The sequence below is a fragment of the Chenopodium album genome, chromosome 1, assembly GCF_948465745.1.
Source record: "Chenopodium album chromosome 1, dcCheAlbu1.1, whole genome shotgun sequence".
Classification (NCBI taxonomy): domain Eukaryota; kingdom Viridiplantae; phylum Streptophyta; class Magnoliopsida; order Caryophyllales; family Amaranthaceae; genus Chenopodium; species Chenopodium album.
In genome coordinates, this window is record NC_137834.1 from 77,764,223 (window position 1) to 77,775,250 (window position 11,028).

Sequence of the window (11,028 nt, forward strand, 5' to 3'; positions counted from 1 at the left end):
GACGCGGATTGTCAATAGTGGCAATATTTTCCCAAAAGGATTGTCGCACAGCGTTGGCAAATTTTCAAGGTGGATTGCTTTCAAGAGTTATATTCCAAGATGTGGATTGTCGATCGTAGCAAAGTTCTTATGAAAGATTGTTACGAAGCATTGGCAACTTTTCCAAAAATTGGATTTTGGCAAATTTTCCGAGGTACGGATTGTCGCTTCATCGTGACAACATTTCCAAGGATGGATTGTTACGTGGCATTGACAACTTTCCCTAAATCGGATTGTCATACATCATACAAGAGTTGTGTTGGCAACTATTCCCAAAGAAAAGAGGATTGTCATCACATCAAAAGCACCGACATACTGGTTCACAAACAGCAAAGCGCCGACGTACTGGCATAGCAAATATTAAAAAGCAGTGATCTTTTCGAAGACTATCACAGCAGGAAAAAGAAGTTCTTTGTTCAGAACGTCAAAGCAGCAAGGTGGTATTCCCTAGATTGTGGAGAGTTGTCACAAACAACTGAAGGTAATTTTTGGCGAAGTTGTCTTCGATCATATTCCCTTAGGCATGGAAGATGGTCAATGCGGATGAGGATTGTTTCGAGAGAAATAATCTTCGATAATGTTCCCTTGGACGTGGAATATTATCAATGCGGAGGAGGATAGTTTCAGGCGAAGCAATCTTCTAATTTGGAAGCAGTTACGGGCGTAGCAGTTTTCAAGCGGGATGGCATTCTCTAGCTTGTAGGAGGTCATCAAAGCAAATCGGTTACTTTAAGAGACGTGTGCTCGACGGTGCAAGATACGCCTTTCTTAACTCTTTTATCTGTTTAACTAATGCTAGTTTTGCAGGTATCGGCGTTACAAGATTGATTTAGGATCGCAGAACGTTCTGAATCATTCTCCGTCCCTATAGTTACTTTGACTTTCGTTTTCGAAACTTGCGTTTCTCCAAACTCAGTCAAAGTGGGGGCTTTTGTAGACACCCATTTGTGTCTCCCCACAACCAAACCCAGTGATGAGTGCCTTTCACGTCGAATCATAATCGAATGAAACGAAAGTGTGGAAAGGTCTAGTGTTGCGGAAAGTTTTATTTCTTTTCTCTTCTCTCTGTTTTTTAAAACTTTATTTTAAGAAAACAGCCAATCCAGTTTTTTTGGTCCATGATATGGGTCCAATAGTGGTGTAGTTGGATGGGGTTTGCAAAGACCTTTCTAACGGTATATTATAAGCCCAATTCCGATGAATATTGAGGAAGTTATGACCAATTTACTAAACTGGACCTGGTTTGAGCTTTAAGTACGGCCCAATGATCTAGGGGAGGGCCTAATATGATTTATCATTCCTAATGCAATTAGGAATGGTTTTGGTCTTCTAGAACATTCTAGAAGGTTCTTATCATTCTTAATTCAATTAGGATTCTTCAGAGTTTTAATTAGATCAAATAGCATTTTCGACTGAGATTATATTATTTTATCTTCCAGTATGGGAAATTTATCAGATTTTCGAAAACGCGTTGAATTCCGAATTGGCGTCCAACCCCAGGCCTTGGCGCCTGGAACCAGGATTGGCGCCAGACGCCAGCATTGGCGCCTGGCGCTAGCCACTAGTCCTGGCGCCAATGAGCCAGGGCTGGCGCCAATGTGTTTTTGTGGTCTTCAGACTCTGTTTTGATAAATTATCTTTTTTGGATGATTTTCTCTATAAATATCGTATCAAAAAACTCCGTTTTCATCATCAATTACCATTCATTAATTCTCTTCATCTACAAACAATTCATCTCTTTTCATCAATTTTCAATAACATTAATTCTTTAGCATACTTTCATCTTTCTTTTCTAACTTTGCTTTTTTAATACAAAATTCCGCATTCACAAGATCTAGAAACACCTAGCCATATTCGAAGTTGCCTTCGCCCTAGACGTGAAAGGTTTTAATTTCTGAGGGTTTGGTCCCAAATCTCTCTTTCAATTATTTAATTTAATTGTTTTGATTATTATTTTCCTTGAAGTTACTAACGTGTGTATTTTGTTATTAGAAAGAGGTACGAGGCATCCAAGTAAGTACTTTAATGGTTTTATTGATATTATGATGTAGATATCATGTTTATATTGTTATTAGGATATTCCTAGTATCATGTCTAGGGTATTTTTAATATTAAATATGATTGCTATGATGCTTCCTATTTTCTTCCTAATGTTTATTCATGTTAGTATCATGTTAGGGTTAAAGATTTGATTTTTGTTGCTTAGTGACATGCTAGGGTTTGTTATTAATCTTGTTAGTATCATGCCTAGGATCTTGCTATGCTTTAACATGATTATGATTATTATGATTATGATTGATATTGTTATTATTATAATTATTATTCATGATGTTATTTATTTATTATTGCTTGATCACCTTTATTGCATGTTAAAGGGAATTTGTACTTGTAATCACGCTTAATAAGATATTAATAATCTTGTTTAGGGTTAATTGTGATTATAATTCAAGTGATCGCCAATAATAGTTTGTTTGTGCATTAAATTCAACCAACATAGATTAAACAGGTTTAGGGTTAATCCTATTGATTGTATGTTAGTCAGAAAGCGCACATGAATACGAACAGAATAAAGTAGAGGCCTATTATTAGGGCAGGTTCAATCTCTTTTAGGTTGGATTTGTACCATCATCCCCGAACCCTTATTTGGTTCATGACCTTATGGAGTTGACGATCTCTTGGATCGTTAAGGGGTGTAACCTTCACCTCGTGAATGGTTTACAAGTTCCTAAAAAACTTGTTGGCGACTCTTTTGCTCTATCTTCTTCCCTTTTGGACGCCACCGTACTTTAGTGTATGATCACAGTGGGGTTCAAGCTAGTGGGATTTTAAAGGCTTGAAATTATTCCCCACACATACCCTAAATAACACTTTTTGTAAAACCACCCACAATAAAAATTGTTACCTAGGACCACCCAAAAAATTAATATTTATGTTGTAAAATGTCACCTATCACCGGAAATTTTACCTTGATTAAATTTTTCGGCGTTGACCCTAACACGTGCCTTGACTTCCTTTTTTTTTTTTTTATTCTTTTTCTTTTTTCCTCTCTTCTCTCCTTATTCTAAAACCCACCCTCTAAACTTCATCATTCCATGGCCTGATTCCTAACGTTTCTTCATCTTCTACTCCTCTCCCCCTTGTTTGTCTTTAATTTTTTAAATTAATTTAATGTCTTTTGTTTCTTTTTTGCCCCAAATCAAAGAGGTTGATTTCGTGTGGGTGACTTGTTTTATCTAGGTGGGATACGAATTAAGGATAATTCAAAGGATGTTGCTACTATCCAATAATGGGTGATAAGAATTTCAGAACTTAAGAAGTAAAAATGGAGATTGAATTGAAAAGAGAATAGGGAAGAAGAGAGGAGATAGAAGAGAGGGCACCAAAGATATCAAAGGAAAAAAAGAAAGAAGGGGGATCTCGTGCAAGTCATGTGCCTTAAGTCAATGCTAAAGTTTATGGTTATTGCCAAAGTTTATGGTCAATATTGAAATGTTAAGTCAGGTGGTCATTGACAACAAAAATTTTAATTTGGGTGGTGTTGAGCAACATAATTTTTTAAGTGAGTGGTTTTTGACAAAAAAGTATTATCAACATGTAGTTTTAGACAAAATTTCCTTAATTATAATTATACTTAAATAACTCTATTGGACTTGTAAAATATTGTGGTATAAAGATTAGAACAAAGTTTAAATATTGATCTTTTATCATTTCGATCAAAGATTTGTCACTTTCTTGCCGAATAAATGCCAAAAATACCTCTGATTTTGATTTCATATCTCAATCACCATACACTGAATTCATTGCACAATAATTTTAAATAAAAAAACAGAATCAAAATCAAAACTGAAGACAACTACTGCACCACCAATAGCAACACCCAACATATTCATGAAACCATCAATCCCTTCAATTTAAACTCAACAGAATAGATCATATTTATCGGCAAATTCAGGTTAATCTCTTTGATTGCTATAAGATGTTAATCTAGGGGCTCTATAGGTATTTCAACCTATTTAATGAAGGACAGAATTGTAACTTCCTGCTCGTGACATGTACAAGTAGCCACGTATAAGGTGACTATTCAGCAGAGCTCACTAACGGCTTTAAACCTTGATTTAACGCCATCTCTTGGCTGTAAATTAACTCTACATCGACATCTCAACCTCCAAGCATCTTTCTCTCTCCTTCGACATTCTCAACCCAGATAATGGGGCAAATTGATTTGGTGAATTCAACATGCAACACGAATTTGTAAGTTGTAAATATGAAGTAGTTCAATTAAGAATCACTACCACCAACTAACCCAGGTAACACCTCCACAACTTCCACCGTCACCTTCACTCAGCCACCACCAGACCCGACCTCGATTACCGCTCCGTTCCAGTGAATCCACCGTTGATGAGTTGCTCAAACTTTTCCTGTTTCAATGGAGATTGGAGAAAGATAGTTGAGTTTGTTGGGGGAGGGAATTTGGGGGATTTGATTTTGGAGCTATGAACAGCGATGTTCCGACGATTTAGGGTCGTCGGCGGGTTAGCTGTACCGGACGCCGACAGCGAAGGGGGAGGGGAAAAGGTTGGCTGACTGGTGGAGGTGGTGGTGTGGGTGGCTAGCGGTGGCTGTTATTTATTGAAGTGTTTTTCTTTTTTTTTTTTTTATTAAAATAAAAAAAAAGGAAGCTACTATAGTTAATTTTAATTAACTACTACTATAATTTAAAAAATTAAGTATTAAATGAAATATGGTTACTGCATTCAAAAAAAAAAAAAAAAAAAAAAATGAAATACCGTTACTATTGGAATAAATTTTTTAATTATGGTCATTTTGTGAAAAAAATAAAAAGAAGGTCATTGATTCATTTCATGGCTACACTTTTGGAGGGTTACCATTAAAAAAATTCCCAAATTAATATTAACATGTTGGTAAACCTATCCGGCATAACCACATGAAGTATGGAAACATTATTTGAATATGGAAAATAAACTCTCACCAAAAAAAAAAAATCAAAAAAATCAAAAATAAAAATTCAACCCAATATTAAAACAAAGACAATTGATTCCTTCAAAAAAAAAAAAAAAAAAAAAAAAAAAAAAAAAAAAAAAAAAAAGACAAAGATAATTGATTCCTTCAAAAAAAAAAATTAAAAAAAAAAAAAGAAAAAAAAAGATAATTGAATAAATTAAAAGTGAAAACAATCAAACAAATGTAATTGATATAAATTGAAATAAAGACACTTTCAAACAAAGCTATTAAATTAAATTGAAGTTGAAACACCTTTGAACAAGCCGTGTTGAATCTATTTTAATTCAAATGCATTCTAAACGAATTAAATGAAAGGCCACAAGGTAAGCTATACTATATACTCCGTACTAAACTCATCATACATGTATCCCAAAAGTACACGTGTCGCATTTACATTAAAAATTTTGCCACCCAAATTTTTTTACCTTTTCTCTTTTTCTTTTTCTTAAAAAATAACGTAATTTTTTTTTTTTAATGAATAAGAACTTACGGAGTACAATAATTTATAAAAATATTTTAAGCAATGTGTATCTAACAAAGTAACAAGGGAGTTTTAAGGATAGACATTAAAAAAATTCAAATTTCAAATAAAAAACGATATGTATAAGTCAGTTCATTTAAACTAAATTATTTTTAATTGGCTTTTATTATTTTCAAGTCTTGTTATAAATTCATGCATTTGCACAGGGCAAAAACTAGTCGAACATAAAGAAACTCATCACATTGAAACAAAACAAATTGAATAAAATGAAAGTCAAATGCATCCAACAAATCAAATTGACTTAAATGAAAGCCAATTTCATTCAACAAAACTAATTAAATCAATAAAAAGTCAAACACATTCAAACAAAAATTATTGAATCATATGAAAGTTGAAATCACTTGAATAAACAAACACATTCAAACAAAAATAATTGAATCAAATTAAAGTCAAACTCACTTGAATAAACAAACACATTCAAACAAAAATATTTGAAATCAAATTAAATTCACACTCAGTTGAATAAATAAATTGAATCAAAGGTAAATAAACAAATTGAATCAAATGTAAGTCAAACACATTCAAATAAGACCCATTGAACAAATACCAGACAAATGAATTAAAAAAAAAAAAAAAAGACATTTGAATCAAATGTAAATCACATTCAAACAAAACTAGTTGAATAAAAAGAAAGTCAACTGTATTCAACAAAACTAATAACTGCATGAATCAAATGAAAGTTAAATGCATTCAATAAAACTAAATGAATTAAAATTAACAAAGTCAAACAGCCCTAAAAAAAATTAAAGTCAAACATATTCAAATAAAGCTAATTAAATCAAAGAAAGCGAAATGTATTAAACAAATCTAATAGAATTACATGAAAGTCTAATTCCTTTGACAAAGCTAATTGAATTAATAGAAAGTCTGTGTCAAAAGAATTAATAAAAAGTCAAACAAATTGAAACAAAAATAATTGAATAAAATTAAAGTATAAAATGTAGAAAAAACAAATTGAAACATATATGAAAGTCAAACACATTCAAACAAAGTTTAGTAGATCAAATGAAAGTCAAATGAATTCTACAAAAGCAAAATGAATGAACGTTAAATGCATTCAACAAAGCTAACTAAATCAAATGAAAGTAAATTACGATAATAAAACTAAAATAATCAAATGAAAGTCAAACACTTTCAAACAAAGGTAATTAAATCAAATAAAAGTCAAATGAATTCGTCTACAAAAGCTACTTGAATCAAATGTAAGCTAAGTCAAACACATGCAAACAAAATTAAATGAATCAAATTAAATGAACGTCAAATGCAATCAACAAAGCTAATTAACTAAATCAAATAGAAGTGAAATACATTAAAGAAAACTAAAATAATCAAATGAAAGTCAAATACTTTCAAACAAAGGTAATGAAAGTCAAATGAATTCAATAAAGTTAATTGAATCATATGAGAGTTAAAAACACTATACTTCGTATAATAGTTTGGTTTTGATTTTACTTGTTTTATGGTGTTTTTTTAGTTCCTGTTATTTGTCAAGTACATATAATTTGAGGTTTATCCGAGACGAGTTTGAGTTTGGGGTGGGTCTAATCCACTCGTAAACATATTGATTTGAGCTATAACGGGTCCAGTTTTAACCGAGTCAATATCGAGTATCTTGTTCTTTTTTCCACTTTTTCTCTTTAACTTTTGTATATATTGTACTTTTCACCTTTTTTAAAAAAAAAAAGAAAAAAAAAATGTAATTCATGCATTTTCTCCTCCCATTTCTTAAATACTCCCTCCATTCTACAATGATGTTCATGTTTGGAATCTTTCACTTTTAAAAAATAAGAGAGAATTTTCTAAATTTCTCTTAGTCTATAAGAATAAATATAGTAATATAGAATCTAATTTGATTCGTCTTGGTGAGTACATTGTTACGGAGTACTATCTTAACTTTTATTCCCTTTGTGTTTTAATAAGTGTTACACTTTCACTGACACATAATTTTAGACAATTTAATTGATTTAAATAAAATAAGAGGTAAGTGGGGTAGTTAGAGTATTAAAAAAAATTGTAAAAGAAAAATAGTGAGGTAAATTGGTAACGGATTTGGGTGGGGATTACAGGAGGAGAGATATATAATATTAAAATGTAGTTTTTCGCCAAAGAAGGAAATATAACACTTATTAAAACACAGTTGCATTAGATATGGCCCTTTTATTCACCTTATTTTCACTTATTTAGGAAAAATAAATTCTACATAAGTTCATATCAGGGTCAATAAGTTCTGATAAGTGTTACACAAGTAGAATTACAACTAAAATAAGTTTGTATAAGTTGATTAAGTTCAGATCAGTGAAAATTAGGTGAATAAAACACACCCTAAGTGCAGCCCTTATTAGAACATCAAAGGTCTATTATTTTTTGCTAGTGTGACATTAAAGATATTTACGGTAAAAAATGTATAAAAACTTGCATCGATTTACATAAATAGGAACATTATATTGATACGGAGGAGTATGAAAAAACAAAAATAGAAACTATAATGAAAAAAAAAATAATAATAAAATGAAGTCAACATTATTAATGTTATAATGCATACATTGCAGGAAAATAAAAAATTAAAAAGAAAAATTAGCTTTCACGTAGGAGAGTGGGAATGTGGAATCTGGGAGAGCAGTAGGTAGTAAATATTTCCTTTCAAAAAAAAAAAAATTACTCGTAGTAAATATTTAAAGTTTAATTTTTTGTTTTTTTTTTAAATTTATAAAAAATATTATTAGCTAGCAACAATTAGTACTTTATATTCCCAATTCTCAAATGCTGCTTCTTCCTATTCTCTCTCCTCTCACGCTACAGACCGCAACACAACTAGATCGTCCAGATGACCACCAAAATTATGTCGGTGATATATAACTATGGCTGGAGAATATCAGAATACATCGATCGACTCACATGACTTAGGCGAGAAAAGCCCCTATATATTTTGGCTTCGTAGATGTCTCATGATTCTCCAATTGCATATTGAGGGATTTTTTGGTTTCGTAGATGTCACATAAATCTCAGATCAACAAACGACGGGATCCTTAGAGCAACCCAACTCGGAGATGACCAGTTCAAGAAATACGATTTTTATTTTTATTTTTTATCTCTAAAAAACGAAAGCAGATATGATCAACACCATATCCACAGTATACTCGTATACTTGAACAAAAGAGGTAAATTCATTTCATTAAATTCACACAACAACTACCAAGTTAACTAACGTCGTCTACCAAGTTAACAGATGGTGTTGTGACGGTAGGCTATAGTTAATTTGCATTCATACTGACTTGGCAGATGACTATGATAACTTATGTGCTGGCAACATTTACTGTTCACCAATATTACCAAATGTGCCATTAGATTAACAAGTCTCGTTGATAAAAAAGATCAACTGGGGCTGCCTCCATATTTATTTCTTGATTATCAAATACTAGAAATCACATTAATCACATTACAAATCACACCCTTGAAAACTCATTCATTACAGATAAACTAAACTAATTTATTAAAACTTGACAACTTCAGGAATATGAAGAGGATACTTATCAATACAATCAACCCAAGGACTATCTTTGCTAACAGAAGTAACACCTCGTAAACACTTCCAAGTAGCACTATTACACTTAAACCCACTTCCAAACCCAATTTGCCAAACTCTATCACCCTTCTTCATCCTCCTTTTGGCCTCAATGTAGGCCAACTCATACCACAAAGACGACGACGAAGTATTTCCAAACCTATGTAGAGCCATCCTAGATGGCTCTACATGCTCACCTGACAACTGAAGGTTCTTCTGGAGTTCATCAATAACCGCCCTACCACCAGCATGAATACAAAAATGCTCGAACGCCTGCTTGAAATCGGGTATATAAGGCTTCCATTTGGGGTTAACGAGCTTCCTCCCGATCAAAGAGAGTAGAAAAAGGAGTTGCTCGGAAGTTGGTAGGACTAATGGACCTAAAGTAGTAATATTTGATTTTAGCGCTTCGCCTGCTATAGTCATAAGGTCTTTTGAAAGTGCAGTCCCAACTATACCACAATCATCTTCTTTTTGAAATACACAGTTATAAGCCTTGTCATCGGCTCCTTTGTGTGTTCTTACTACGTGCAGAAGGCGGTACTTAGCCCGCCTTCTGTACGCAGTCTTGTTAGAAAGAAGAATAGCCGCTCCTCCCATTCGAAACAGACAGTTTGGGAGGAGCATTGCTCTTTCTTTCCCACAATAAAAATTCGGGACTAAAATTTCCGTACTTATAACGATCGCATTAGAGTTAGGATGAGCCTGTAAAAGATCCTTAGCTAAGTCTACTGATATTAATCCTGCACTACAACCCATCCCAGATAAATTAAAGCTCTTAATATTACTTCTTAACTTATACTTGTTCACCACCATTGCTGACAATGACGGAGTAGGAGAAAACAAACTACAATTAACAATCAAAATATCGATATCCTTTGCCTTAACTCCGGTACTGGTAAACAGCTTGTCGAGGCAGCTGAAGATAACATCCTCAGCTTCCTCGCGAGCTGCAGCTATACTCGGCGAAGGCGGGATGTAATGAATAGGGGCAGGCAAACACGTCTCTTCGCCTAACCCGGAACGTTCTAGAATCCTCATTTGGAAGTCTACACTTTTCTGGTCTTTTACTATGTGTTTGGAATGTTCCATAAAAGCCGAAAATGGAACCCTAAGCATAGCGGGTGGCTTAAAACAAGCGTAGTCCACCAAGTACACGGCCCGTGGGCGGGACGTGTAGTACAAGGTGGACACAAATACAATAACTAACAAAGACGATATAATTTGTAACGAGTTAAGGTAATGGAAAGACGAGAATACTTGGATGATCTCACACGGGCCGTGTTGGAGAAGGTGTAGTAAGATGCTTAACATGACTGGAATAAGCAAGAGAGTAATGAAGTGATTAACTAAATATTGGTAACCGAGTTTTACGTATTTGAGCTTCACTGAGCTTAAGAAGTCGGGTAAATTTGGGGTCATTTTTTGTTGTTGTTTGTGAGTTGAATTGCAAAGAAAGTGTAAAGAATGAGGTGAGATTTAAAGGAAACGGGAAAGGCAATGAATGGGGAGACGGATGAGAGAATTAAATGAAGTTACAAGTAATATAGCTAGCTAGCGTCACTCAACGCTCTGAATTGTGGTTTGTTATTGATGGCTACATTTATTCTTTCTACTTCCGACCCAAAAACTAACCTTGCTTTGTTTTGTTAGGAGGAAGTCCGCACCAATAATTACTCGTTATGATTAACAATAACAATTGTCCATTGGTTCTTTTACACTACTGTATTATATTCAAATATCATAATTTATTCAATATTAGTCACTTAGTCAAGGACAATTGTTATGTTAGTGACTTAGTTAAGCTTTGGATTATATTAGTCATGCACTCATGCTCATATAAACCATCTTAGGTTAGTGACTT

General features: G+C 33.2%; 1 pseudogene; it reads right to left on the minus strand.

Annotated features, from left to right (window-relative positions):
- Positions 1-9,091: 9,091 nt before the first annotated feature.
- Positions 9,092-10,599, minus strand: LOC145604546 (3-ketoacyl-CoA synthase 5 pseudogene; annotated as a pseudogene).
- Positions 10,600-11,028: the final 429 nt, after the last annotated feature.